At 42.9% G+C, this 14497-nt stretch overlaps 2 long non-coding RNA genes across 3 annotated transcripts in view; one reads left to right on the top strand and one right to left on the bottom strand.

Annotated features, from left to right (window-relative positions):
* Positions 1-618: 618 nt before the first annotated feature.
* On the bottom strand, positions 619-9327 carry LOC309655789. The gene is made up of 2 exons (XR_014260995.1): positions 9254-9327; positions 619-5934 (listed from the first exon to the last, which is right to left on the bottom strand). It is a non-coding gene; the product is annotated as an uncharacterized lncRNA (long non-coding RNA).
* A 1656-nt stretch (positions 9328-10983) lies between these two features.
* LOC309655786 overlaps positions 10984-14497 on the top strand; it is a 35157-nt gene continuing 31643 nt past the window's right edge. The window contains exons 1-2 of one of the 2 annotated variants that reach the window (XR_014260989.1): positions 10984-11057; positions 11856-11965. This is a non-coding gene — a long non-coding RNA (uncharacterized lncRNA). Of the gene's footprint in view, positions 11058-11844; positions 11966-14497 lie in introns of those variants that run through there. The other variant, XR_014260990.1, reaches the window with a different exon arrangement.

The following is a 14497-nucleotide window of genomic DNA, read 5'->3' on the forward strand; positions in this document are numbered from 1 at the left end:
ACCTCAAGTCAGGAATCTCAAGTTCGAATATCATTTCTGTCACTAACCTGATTACTCGACCTATCTGAGTCTAACAGAAAGAATACAAATGTAATAATTTTACATACTCAGGGGTAAAACAAGAGGTTTGGATTTAATCTAAAAATTCCTTCCAGCTGTAAAACGCTGTGCCTGAGATTATAATATACATTATTATAAAATATACATGTATAATATATATTATACATATATTTCATATATGCGTGTATACACACAGATATATTCATATATTGAAGATGAAGAGGGCAAATGGAGAAATGGGAATGGTTTAAGAATTAACATTTGGACTTCCCTGGTGGCACAGTGGTTGAGAATCTGCCTGCTAATGCAGGGGACACAGGTTCGAGCCCTGGTCTGGGAAGATCCCACATGCCACGGAGCAACTAGGCCCGTGAGCCACAATTGCTGAGCCTGCGTGTCTGGAGCCTGTGCTCCGCAACAAGAGAGGCCGCGACAGTGAGAGGCCCGCGCACCGCGATGAAGAGTGGCCCCCGTTTGCCACAACTAGAGAAAGCCCTCGCACAGAAACGAAGACCCAACACAGCCATAAATAAATTAATTAATTAATGTTTTTAAAAAAATTAACATTTGCTGAGCATTGGCTATGGCCACGCTCTGTGCTAACTGTATTATTTTATCTTCCTGCCCATCCTGTGAGGCCAGTGTCGTTATTATCCTTATGTAGAAATCAAGGCACTGAGAGATTCAGTGATTTGCCTAATTTAAGTGGTGGAACCCAAAAATCTATTTCAGAGGACCAAGCATGTAAGCATTACACTATATCTCTTGTAATTTAATAGAATTGTTAATAGAATTTATTTTTAATTTTTTTGGAAGGAGCACAAAGAATGAGATTCAAATTTGGTTTTTAAAGAGATACTTCTTACCCAAGGATTTAAAACTAAAATAAGATCATAGGAATGTAGTAATAGCTGTATCTCCCACACAAGGAGTAGAATGCATAAGAAAAAGCAAAACTTTTACTTTGGGATGCTTCCTAGTTGGAGGACATTTCTCATTTTGCAGAGGAGGCCTAAAGAGGCGAGGAGACTTGCTCACTGTGAAACATTTAGTTGACTATATGCTTTCATTGAAAGAGATAGCCAAGAACTCCCTAATCCCAGTGCTATTCCATGCTGTATCTCTGGGAGTTGGAATTTTAAATTAAACACAGAGAGAGATAGATGATTGGATGGATGAATAGATAGATAGATAGATAGATAGATAGATAGATAGATAGATAGATAGATAGATAGATAGACAGACAGACAGACAGACAGACAGACAGACAGACAGATAGATAGATAGATCGATCGATCTCCTAGCCTTCATGGAGCTTACAGTCTTTTGAGAAAATGCCTATGTGTGTGTGAGAGAGAGAAAGAGAGGTGGATGGTTGGTTTGATGGTTTTTACAAAGTAACCGGTCTAAATTCATTCACTTGATATAACCATAGTCTGTTGTGTCTTCGTGGATGGATTATCTAGTTAGAGGATTTTCCTTAAGAAATTTGTAAGCTGTCTCACAGGAAAGAAATCTTGTCTTCTACCCTCTCCACCATCCCCAGCTCCCTCCTTCTCTGCCCCATGGTCCAGTATAATTTGATGATGACCCACCGTTTGGGATTCTCTTCCTCATTAATCATCTCCAATAGCCAGAACAGGTTCCTGCTGTTTGTGTGTGGATTTGCATTTCATTAAATGTTATGCAGGATTATTACACAAGCTTTACTCTCCCTATCAATGACAAAATACCTCATTATTTTTCCATATAAAATTTTGCTATTATCTTTTTTTTTTTTTTTTTTGCTATTATCTTTTATGAATGACTCTTAGATAGGTAAAGAATACAGGGAAAATTCTAACATTACATTCAAATTTGAAATGTGTTACCGTTGTAACAAAATAAGCAAGTGTTAGGCCATGACTTATTACCATGAGAAAAACATTATCAATTTTAGCATATGTCTATTTAGTGTCCCAGAATTTTAAGTGAATCATAACCAGACCACTACATGTCCTACTGTGTGTTCCAGCTTGCAGGGTTCATCAGTATATTTAGTTAATGATCTAAAGTGAAATATTTCCAAATAGCACCATTCACCTTACATATGTGCCCAATTCTCGTTTGTTTTTTAAACACTTTCTTTTGTATAGTAGAGGACACATCTTGCCCTCCATTCACAGGGCTTGTGCTTCTTTTGCTAGTAGCTGTGGTCATGGATTTGCACTATTCCCTCTCTGGCTTGGTCCACCCTTGTGACCAAGGTCATGAATATGCAACACAGCAAGTGTGAGGTCCGGGATAGAGAACAGAGCAAAATAATTGACCATAATGAGACTGGACCCATGACTTGGGCCTCGTTAGATCTGTGCTTTAATGGACTGAGTTTTAAGTCACAGGCAGCCAACAGTTATACAGACTTAGGGACCAAGTATGTGAATTCAGATTCTAAAATGCCCAACGGGATAAGATCATAGTTTTTGTGCTTTAGGTGTTTACACTAAATTTAAACTTTTTTTTTAAAACAATGCAGCTGACCTACTGAGCAATGTATTCTCTAAGCCATATTATTTTGGAAATTCCTGAGTCACCATTTTCCCCATTAATCCAAAAGTCAAGTGCAAAAGTAGCTTTAATCAACATCCAAACAGTAACCAGAAACTTCTCATTTCTACCACATGTGCTAGAGTGGGGGTCATACCAGAGAGCAGGTCTAAGACATCCATGCAACAATAGGCATTTAGCAGCTTATAGATGATTTAACAACTAGTCATTTGAGGGCTGTGTAGCCACAGTGGTAAGCTGGAATGGCAGGTTTTGGGGTGACTCAGTTTGCCTGAAGGGCAGAGCCAGTGATCAGCACAAACTGGTACTTTCACTGAGGTCTTGATATGCAGAAAACTGGACCATAATGATAATCAGAGAAACTGATGCTGATTGTGGATTATACCAAAGAATGTGCCTCACCAATTCCAACAGAATTAAGATTTACTTTGGTAACTGTGTGGTTTGGTTTTGAATCATAATGAATAGCCTTTATCCTGCCTTCTGGAGCCATGATGTTCAATACAGTAGCCACTAGCTACGTGTGGCTATTTAACTCAAAATAATTAAAATGTAAAAATGTAGTTCCTTCGTTTCACTAGCCACAGTCAAGTACTCACTAGGCCCCCATGGCTAGTGGTTACCATATTGGACAGCATAGAACATTTCCATCATCACAAAAGTTTTATTGGACAGCACCATTCTAGAGATTTAAAAAAAAAGGAAGGAGCATCATGTTTGCCTGGATCAAGAATCCTGAGGGTTCCAGATTTTTAGTACCACATCCATCATTCTTTGTTCATCCCAATGAGTTTGTTCCCTTCTGATACATGCAGCACACCGTCAGTCACCCAAATTAGCTTCATCCTGTCCCTTCTCTGCTCAGAAACTTTCAGAGGCTCCCCAATGCCTGCAGGAGATAAAATGCAAAGTCCTTGTGCCTAGCATTCAAAGCCCTTCAACAGTCTGTTGATCTACTCTTTCAGCATTACTTTTGTTATTCTACAAATATGGATTCTCTGCCTCAGACAACTTGGTTTACTCTCTGACCCCTGAATACGCATTCTGCCCTCCCAACTCACTGCCTTTTCCGTGCCGTTCTCAGTGTCCAGATGCCCGTCCAGATCCTCACCGCCAATCTAAATCGTACCAGTCCTTCACGTCCCCTTTAAATCACGCATCTTGCAAACTTTCCCGATGATCGTAGCTCTAAATGATACTTCCTCTCTCCTAAGTTCCTACACCTCTTACCCATTTCTACTTGATATTATCTTTTCATGTATTTTATCTCCTCAACCAGGTAGTAGCAGAAGCTACCATCTTATACTCTGAGCTCAGCATAGTACCTGATAATAAATATCAATAGATTATTTAATTGATTAATGGGGAGCTCAACTCACAACTGGGCTAGAGAGGATATGAGAAGTGAATTTTCCAAAGTAGAGAGAAAAGGAAAAGAAGTCTTTTGCTTTAATACTACCACTGGAACTGCCACCAGTAATGAGTCTCCCTAGATTTGGTGGCAGGTCATACTTCCTCAGGAATAGGCCAGACTGTTTCCTGCTTTGATCCTGACCTGTACCCTTCTACAGCCCTGAGCAAGTATGGACCTGGGCTGATCCTTCCTTCTTCTGCAATTCTTTCCCCACTTTCACATGACTGGATCCATTCCCTGCTTCCTGTATGGAGAAAATACGGCCAAAGGCAGGTGGTAGTTGAACAGAAAAACTGGAACTATCTCTGTCTAAGTCCAGTGAAGATGCTTCTTGAGTCTTATTCATTCCAAGTAGACACTCCGAGTCATTGGCTAATAAACCAACTCTAGGCATCACAACAAGATGACTGGATCATCTGGTCACTGAAAAGATTTGCCTTCAGGAGAGTTTTTAAGCTGTACAACTGAGTATTGGTGTGCCCCCTTTCTTCTCACATCCTCCTCTATAAACCAAAACGAAAGAAATTTTGTCTTATTTCAGCGAAAGGCTTGGTTATTTTTATTGTTTTGACAAAGAAAACAGTTATCTCCCAAGAAGAGGATAATATTGTGGCATATTATTTGCCAGGTTAAATGACTATTTCCTTGGCCAGTTAACCACACAGACTCAGCCATCTCATCTGTAAAATGGGTGTAATAACAAAACCTCAAGGGCTTGTGTGAGGGTTACATGCGAGAAAAGAATGTCGAATTAGTTTGTAAACAGTAAATACCTAGCTAGACAAATACAAGTTGTGGTTGTTTGTAATATCTAAAACATCAATCAGCTAAATACGGCAAAGGTCAGATAGAAGGCAATTCAGAACCAGTCAGGGAATCTGAAGCAGTCTAACAGTTCAGCAGTGGGAAGATCCAAGGTCTCCCATCTTTCCACGCCCCCAACAGGCTGGTGCCCAGGGCAACAAGCCCTCGCAGACTCATTCCCTCCACCATGCCAGTGGAATGCTGCTGAGTCATCACAGTCTTCTAGAGCAGCCGAAGAGATTTGTGACTCAGAGACCTGATTTATAGTTTCACGTTTCACTGCTCTAGCTCTTCTCTGCCACACAAAGTTTCCTAGTTGCACCTGTTTCACACAACGTTTGAAACCTAGGAAATGACCTCAAAACCGAATAGCAGCAAAATATAGAAGCCATGTTTTAAATTGCCTATTGACATAGTGATTCTAATAGAGGTATTTCTGACTTTCAAATCCTAAAGAAAGGTTGAGAACTGAACAAAGCCGTTCAGGACTTTGTATACACCTGTGGGGTACTTTGTATTTTGGGGTACTTTAAGACTAGAGCATGCATTTAAACCTGTGCTTTGTATGGTGATACCACAGGCTGCCACCGAGCCATTTTTACTTTCTAAACTCTGCTGCTTGTAACATTTGCTAGGTAGCCAGCTGGGTTGGGGGTTAGGTGTTGTGAAAGTCATGGAACAAGTTTTTCTTTCTGTGAAAGAGCACCATACTCTGAACAAGTCCATTCATACCTGTTTTAATCAGCTGAAGAAAAGAACCAAATTTTCAGGAACCAGCCTAAAAACTGCACAGTGAGAAATGAAGATATATCCATGATTATTCTTTATTAGCGTTTTGCAATACCCTAAAAAATACTTTGGAATGTTATGAAAAAATTATAATTCTGTAACTACTTACCCTTTCATTTGTTTGTTACTCATCTCAAAAAATTAGCTTCTTTGGGACTTCCCTGGTGGTCCAGCCGTTAAGACTCCACACTCCCAATGCAGGGGGCCTGGGTTCAATCCCTGGTCAGGGAACTAGATCCCGCACGCCACAACTAAGAGCCTGCATGCCGCAACTAAAAGATCCTGCATGCCGCAATGAAGATCCCGCACGCGGCAGTGACCTGGCGCAGCCAAATACATAAATAAATTTTTTTTTTTAAATTAGCTTCTTTGCACTACATTGTAAATAAACTACACTTCAGTTAAAAAAATTCTTTTTAAAAATTAGCTTCTCTGAGCTCTTTTGGGAATAAGGAAGGGAACCACTGCTAGCCTGAAGAAGACGTAAGTAAAGAAACTATGGTAAGGCTTAACAACAGGAAAGTGTCAGCAATTTAAACGAAGGTCAAAGATTTTAAACAAGCTGTATAGATAAGGCCTAGCACAGGGAACAATTCAGGACAGCCAATCCCTAAATGGAATCACAAAGTCCAAAGCAAAGTCATCTAGAGATTTTCCACAGTCACTTGGAGGCCTTGTAAATGATAACATTCCTCTGATCCCCTTAATGTGATTAATCTTTCATTAAAATGTTTTCAAAGGTCAAAGGAAAGATCAGTCTAGTAAGACCCTAAAGGCTGCTCTGTCCTGAACTTGTACTTCTTGGAACTTAGTTTTCTTATCTGAAAAATGGGAAAGGGGACCCAGATGGACTTTCTCTGGTGCCTCCCTGATTTAGAATTTTATGATTCTGAATATTTTGCTTGTGAAATTTGTGAGGAACTTGTGCAGAATTCCCTAGTAACTAGGAGACCCCTGGAGATGTGAATGTAAATAGAGCTAAGGTCATAGGGGACTTGACTCAAGAGTTACATCTTTTTATAAATGGTAAAAATTCAGATCATTATAGAGTTCCTACTTTGTTGAATGATACTCGGTTAAAATACTTAGAACAGACTAGGCCATGCCTACTCCCACTGACTGATCAATCCTGGACATTTATTTCCAAAAATAGCCAAAAATGATCAAAAGCTGGGAAGAGGACATTATCTCTTTACAAAGACCAGAAAAGCAACAATAAAAGGGGAAAGTGAGCAATTTTGAGTGTCACATTTTTTTAAAAAACATTTTCTTCTAAATATTTATATTCTTCAAAGAACATAATAGAATACATACAAAGGAAAGCTTGGAGATAAGCCCTGCTATTTCAAAAGATTAATGTCCCATAATGATGATATTTCCTTAACTTACAAATAAAAAGTGAAGACAATTCAAATGGAAAAAAAAATTGTGGTGTTGAAAAAAGAAACTATACCTTCTACACTGTAGACTCTCCATAAGTATTGGTTGATTGATTTTCTTGGAACTCAAAAGACCCTTTCACATCCAAGTTCTTCTTTCTACCTCTGTCCTAATTATTGTTCATTCATTCCTTCAATAAACTTTTATTGAGCTCATGGAAATGAAATTCACTAAACACTGCCAATATGAAGATAAATTTGATAGGCCCTGTCCTTGAGGAGCTCACAATTTAGTGAGCTAATGTGCTGACCACCAAAAGTAGCAGGTTTGGTATGTACTAGGATTGAAGTAAACTCAGAGGAATATTTTGTGGCACACTGATTCACATTAAGATAAACCTGGGATACACTTTACAGTAAACCTAACTTCTTGGTAAATGGGGACTCTCCCTCCAGAATGAAAATAAATGGAAAAGTGACTTTAAAAGCTTAAAGCACTATATGCAGAAGCAGGTAAGCCTAAATATAATGACACAGCTAAGTTATGGTCTAACTTCTTTGCAGCAGAATCAAATATTAGAGCTGAAAGGAAATCTGGAAATCATCTAATTCAATCCTCTCATTCAACAGAATAGAAAACTGAGGTCCAGGGAACAGAGAGGCTTAGCCAAGAATTTCCAATTTGTTAGTGGCACAGTCAGAGCTCTTATCTCACATTATGATCTGACTTGACACCAAGAAGTCATGGTACATATTTCCTATACCATACACATTGCAAAAGAAATATGATGTACTGTTTCTTTGAGTAGGTATTTTTATAATGAGTTGCTCATTTGGAAGTTCAGATATTTGCTCATTTGGCAAACATCTTTAGAGATGACTACTAGCCGCCTACAGAAAGAAAACCACAGCTTTTCTCCTTTTTGATCAAGACTTTGAGTAAAAGTCTAAGAAGCAGCAATAAACAGCAACTGGCAGCTATAGCCTTAGATCAGAGAACAACCTTTACACTGGTACAGAGCAGACACCACTACAAGTTGTAAAACCTCAGGGAAGACCATTAATAGCATAATCTTGGAAACAGGAATATACACTAGTTCAATCACAAAAATCATTAGATCATCCAAGTCATATTGTGTCAAAATCAGAGAGAGGATAAAATCACATTTAAATGAAATGGCAGTTCTAAGAAATCCACAGGATTTCATTTTCTTAGCTAGATTCTTACAGTAGTGAGAATAAACAAGTAACATTTCTTCTCTGCTAACTTTCTCTGTAGGACACTAATGGAAAATTATGTTCAGAGACAACTTAGTTCCCTTAATTCCTATACTTTCCTTCAATTATACAATAAAGCTCCCCAAATGCTTGAGCCATCTCACACTACAGCATCAGCTCCAGAAGATGTTACTATAGCAGAAAAACATGCGCTTGGGAGACAGGCAACCTAGATTCTGTTCTGCGCTCTGCTCCTCAATTGCTGTGTGACTGCAGGAGGGTCCATTGACCTTCCTGGATCTCAGACTGTTTCACTGTACAGTGAGGGATTAGAGGAACCCAGACAGACTATACACTAGGCAGACTATGGTACCAGATCTGGCACGTCTGACAGGTTAGTTCACTAAGCCTTCTCCTCTATCTAGGAGAGGCTTTCCTCAGGACACAAGAAGCTCCCCGTCGGTCTACCCAGGAGCTAACCATTGGCTCCCAGGTCACTGCCTGTTAAGTTACCCTCGTCTGTCCCGTAGCCCCCAGGCCGGCTCCTGGCGCGTCCCCCTCAGGCCCCTCCTGCTCGGCCGCGGCGGAAAACCCGAGCCCGCGGGACCACAGGAGGGAAATGGAAACGGGCCCTTCTGAAACAAAAGTGCCCACAAGGATGCTTGTCGGGCGGCTGGGCCTCCGCTCGTAAACAGGAAGGGTCGCCTCGGAGGCGGATCGAGTCAGGTTTTCGAGATAAGGGGAGGTTTTTCTTATTTCACCAGTGGCAACTGTTTCACAAAACGTGCCGGATGAACCGTAACGAGCACGGCCTCAACAAGCCAGGAGGCAGGACGAGGGTGGTTTGAGATCGCCCCTTGGAGTGCCACGTGCCACGGCAAAGGAACTCAGTATTGTTCTTAAAGCAACTCCTTACTTCCCGTCCCTCCGAGGGGAAGAGAATAGGCGAGCCTCAACCCTAAGCTTTTCAAGCGCGCGCGGGCAGGCGGGGCGGGGCGCGGGCCGAGGGCACTATATCTCCCGGCGGAGGAGCACACAGCACCTCTCGCTTTACACGCCCCAAAACGCGCTGCCTTGGAGCCGGTTGTTTAGTTGGCGCTGCCGAGGCTGCTTTCCTCGTTCAGTTTGACAAGGATGCTCTGATTGGCCAGCGCGACCCTGCAGTAGTTGGCCGGAAAGAGTCGAGGCGCCTGATTGGCCGCGCCGCACCTGCAATGCGTCAAGCCGCGGTGGGCGTGAATGCCCGTGGCTGGAGGGGCAGCCGGCCGCCTTCGGGAGGGAGCGGCTCCGCCTATGGCCGCCATCTTTACTAGTGGCAGCCGGGACGTCCCGGACGCAAAGGGGTTTTTCACGGCGCTCTTGGGCCAGTAGAAAAAGGCTTTGCGACAGAAGTTTTGTGGAGGGTTTTTTTTTTCCTTTTTTCCATTGTGGTGGGTTGTTTCGGTTTTGCTTAGGTGCCAGGGAGATGGTGGGGTTAGAATTCGAGGGCTCCCGGCTCAGGGCCGTGTGGCCATCCAGGAAGGAGGGGGTCTGACAGGACGTTTAGCCGCCGCTTCCCGAAAACCGCTGGGTCTGCGTTCTGTCGGAGAGCGCGGGGAGTGTGGTTTGACTCCTCTCCATTTCTAGAAGCAAAAGGGAGATTTGCTTCCTGGGCATCTTGCTCGGGCTGGAAAGCAGTTCTGGAAAGCTCTCCCGAATACGTCATGGTTCTTGCTCATGCTGTGCGCCTGCAGGGAATGCGTTTTTTGTGTTGTAGAGCTGTAAATCCAGCAGCCGTCTTGGAAACTATTTACCGGCTCCAGGGACAGTGGCCTGCAGGAGCAAAACGGAGCTCGCCTGACAGACATGCTACGAGACGTTGGCTGAAAATTATTTTAATCATATCAGTTTAGTTGCCTTTTTAGGCAGCTATTGTGTGTGTGTGTGTGTGTGTGTGTGTGTGTGTGTGTGTGTGTGTGCGCGCGCGCATCCGGCTTTCATTCGTCTCTGATATCCACGCCCACAAAAAAGAAAAACCCTCTTATCTTTTACTGCAGCAAAAGTGGTCGTTGTTCAGGACTCTCTTCAGTGGATATGGGTGAAAAGAAAGACTATGTTCCCTGGGTGAATTAGAGCTGGAGAAACGGGAAAAGGCCATGGTTGTCTTGGTTTAGCGGGAGTGATGTCTCTGTCGGTTTTGAGCTGCGTAGGTGCAAATTCGGTGCAGTGTGGGTATCCAAAGGTGAATTCTGGAGCTGCCTTGGTGTGGGTGTTGCCATGGCTACAGGGAGAGGTAGTTGGTGAGTTACAGGGGCCAATAAACCCAGCAAGGCCAGGCCTCTCCCTTGAATGAAGCCTTAGTATTAACTATCCAAGTTTATATATCCTGGCTTTCACCATTCCCATGCCGGTCCAAGATTCCTGGACTGATCATTACAGGCACACGTGGGTCTGTATTGATTCCTATATTGACTAATACAGGCGCAGTCCCTGCCTTGTATAGGTTTTCTAATTAGAGGCTGCATACGGGAGCATAATTTTGGAACCATTTGCCATACAATTTTTTTTTTTTTTTTGGCTGTGTTGGGTCTTCGTTTCTGTGAGAGGGCTTTCTCCAGTTGCGGCGACCGGGGGCCACTCGGGGGCCACTCTTCATCACCGTGCGCGGGCCTGTCACTGTCGCGGCCTCCCCCGTTGCGGAGCACAGGCTCCAGACGCGCAGGCTCAGTAACTGTGGCTCACGGGCCCAGCTGCTCCGCGGCATGTGGGATCTTCCCAGACCAGGGCTCAAACCCGTGTCCCCTGCATTGGCAGGCAGATTCTTAACCACTGCGCCACCAGGGAAGCCCTGCCATACAATTTGATGTGTAAGTTATTGCTACTCTTACCTCATCATACCGATTTTGAACATTTAATCATTGGCTTTTTATGCCTTTTCCCATAGGCAAACCATCACTTTACCTTAGGGTGCCTTCTGCCTAAAACTTACACTCCATTTTACTGTGTATCAGTATAATACCAGAGCACTGAGTTCATGGACATTGCAAAAGAAAAGACAATTGCAGCTTTGCATAATCGCCATATAGCAACAACCACTCGTGCCTCTGTGGAACACGCAGTAATTCAGTGTTCTTTGGCAGCTGCAGTGCTGGGAGTCCGCCACTTGGCTTGCTGTGTGAGGTAGAGCAAAGGGCTACATCTTCCAGAGTCTTGGTTTCTTCTGTAGTATGAAGAGAATCAAGTCTGTTTCCCAGTCCTTGTGACGATTGCATGAGACGGGAATGTGCCAGCACTGTGTAAATTGTCGAACTATTGACATAATGATATTCAGTTACTAAAGCATTTATTGAGTGCCAATAACTGTCTGACATTGTGAGAGGAAGATTTTCCTTCAGTATTTTCTGCTTTGTGGGGTGAACAGATTGACAAACTCAGATCTAAAATAAACCTTAAATGGCATAGTTTTTTTCTTAATTGAAGGCATAGTATTAATGTAGCCTTATTAGCATGCAGTGCCAGATTTGAGGGCCCTTAGGGTGACTAGCATATCAGTTTGCCTTGGTCTTTCCTGGTTTTAGCATCAAAGGCCCATGTCCTAGAAAGCCCCTCTGCCCCAGGCAAACCAGGACATTTGGTCATCCTTGTATTGTTTTCATTGCCACAAGATGGGAGGATGAACAGAATAGGAAATGAAGATTCCTACTGTATAGAGGCGATTAGGTTTCCCTGCAGCTGGAGGCTACTGGGCTCAAGAAAAGGGATGTCCTTGTGTAAGGTAAGTGTGGGCTGACGCCTGGAACTCAGCATGTCCAAATTCAAACATAATTTTATCCATCTTTATTGTTCTTCTCTCAGTCCCCACACAGGGCCTTCCTTCCTTCCTTCCTTCCTCTCTTCCTCTGTTTTCTTTCTTTTCTATCTTTCTGTTTCTGAACTTTCTTATTCAGTTCTAATCTTTATCTCTGGTAAAGGCTCTCCTAAAGATTTCGTCACTTTGGAGTGCAGAAATTCTTTTTTATGCCATGGACCCCTTTGTCAGTCTGATGAAGCCTAATGCTGCTACGGTTCATTGCTGTATTCATAATTGAAGGCATGCTACATTTCACTTAGAGGTTAGTGAAAAGAGATGTTCTGCTTTTCCATCCAAGTTCATGGACCTGAATTGTCTCCAGGTAGGCCAGGTTCAGAACCCCACTCCTTCTCCATTGCCCCATTGTAGTTCTCTTTCCACCCTGTCCTCTTTTATACTCTTTCACCTTTACATTCTTCTTTTTTTTTTTTTTAATAAATTTACTTATTTATTTATTTTTGGCTTTGTTGGGTCTTCGTTGCTGCGTGCAGGCTTTCTCTAGTTGCGGCGAGCGGGGGCTACTCTTCGTCGCGGTGTGCAGGCTTCTCATTGCAGTGGCTTCTCTTTGCTGCAGAGCACGGGCTCTAGGCACGCAGGCTTCAGTAGTTGTGGCTCACGGACTCTAGAGCACAGGCTCAGTAGTTGTGGCGCACGGGCTTAGTTGCCCCACGGCATGTGGGATCTTCCTGGACCAGGGCTCGATCCCGTGTCCCCTGCATTGGCAGGCGGATTCTTAACCACTGCGCCACCAGGGAAGTCCCACCTTTACATTCTTGCCATTATATGTCACCACCATAGTTCAAGACACTGTGGCTGTGTTCCTAACTATTGCAAAAATTGTTCTCCCACCCCTAGTTCCATCTTATGCCCAGCTGATGGAGTAGTTTTTCTAAAGCACATATATGACTATATAATTTCCCTCCTCAACCTCCCATGGCTTCCTATGGCCTCTAGCCTTAAGTCCATTTTCCTCAGGAATTCCTTCAGGGCCCTCCATAATCTGATCTTTCAGTCCTAATAATCTACTACCCTTTGCAACTCCTAAATTTTGGCCGTACGAACTGTTCTTTATCTTTGTGCTTTTTCCCCTCCATCTTACATTCACGTTGCTCTTTGGGCCTCGATTTCTGATTTCCATCATCTCTGCCTAGCAGAGTTCTAACATCCTTAAAGACTTACTTCAAATGCAAAGTTAGCTAAGATAACCTCTTCCTCCACTGAACTCCCTCAGTGCTTTATTTTACCCTCTTCTGTTCTGTCTACTTTATTATGAGTATTTGATTACTCATTCCATCAATGTTTTTCAAGTATCTGTTGTGAGTGTGGCCCTCTACTAGGGGCCATGCGGATATAAAATAAAACTGATTCGAACCTTGGTTTTTAAAGGACTTGTATTTTGGGTTGGGAGGTAATGTGAACCTAAGTAACATTTTTTTCAAGGTAAAAGAAAACAAGTATTTCAGGCATCCAAAGGGAGAACTCACTTTGCTAGAGGGATGAGAGAAAGCTTTGTGGAGGAGGTGGCATCCAAGCTAGCTTGGAGGATCAGTGACTTACACGGATGTACGTAGGGAAGGCGTTCAACACAGAGGGAATACCAGGAACAAAGCCACCAAGCTGAAAAGAGAAGGGTATGCCAGGGAAGGGGAAAGAAGTTTCGTCTGTTACTAAGGGGCCTCATGGGAGACAGGCTGGTGGCAGGTTGATTAAGGCTAGATAGAGAATGGCCACACATTCCAGGCCAGAGATAAGATGATGCCGTTGCATGGAATCCATTGAAGAGTTTTGACAAGAGACTGACAGAATCAGAGGTGAGTTCAGCATAATTATGTGGCAGCAAAGTGGGAGGTGAATTTTACAGTGATACTGTAGACAGGGAGACTAATGAAAGCAATAAGAATAATGGCATATATTTATTGAGCCCTTACAAAATGCCGTGCAATATCCTTCCTTGCAATATCTCATTTATAGCTCACGAAAACCTTATTATTCACTCCTTTTCACAAATAAGGAAATTTAGGTTAGAGAGGAATAACTAACCTCTAAGGTATAAGAGGTTAGTTATAATAACTAAGTTATAAGAATAACTTATCCAACTTCACCCATGGTGACAGGGTGGGAAGTTGAACCCATTTACTCTATGCAGTAGTTGGTCCATGAATTAGCCTTAATCTGAAAGTGTTAGCAGTGGAATTAGAGGAGAAGATCCAAGAAATGATATATTTTTTTAAATTGTCTTTATTATGTTTTGGCTGTGTCAGGTCTTAGTTCTGGCATGCGAGATCTTTTGTTGCAGTGTGGGTTTTCTGTCTCTAGTTGTGGCGCACGGGCTCCAGGGCACGTGGGCTCTGTAGTTTGCGGCACACGGGCTCTGTTGTCGAGGCGTACGAGCTCAGTAGTTGTGGTGTCTGGGCTTAGTTGCCCTGCAGCATGTGGGATCTTAGTTCCCCGACCAGG

The sequence above is a fragment of the Balaenoptera physalus genome (assembly GCF_965194825.1).
Source record: "Balaenoptera physalus genome assembly, chromosome: 2".
In the NCBI taxonomy this organism is placed as follows: Eukaryota; Metazoa; Chordata; class Mammalia; order Artiodactyla; family Balaenopteridae; genus Balaenoptera; species Balaenoptera physalus.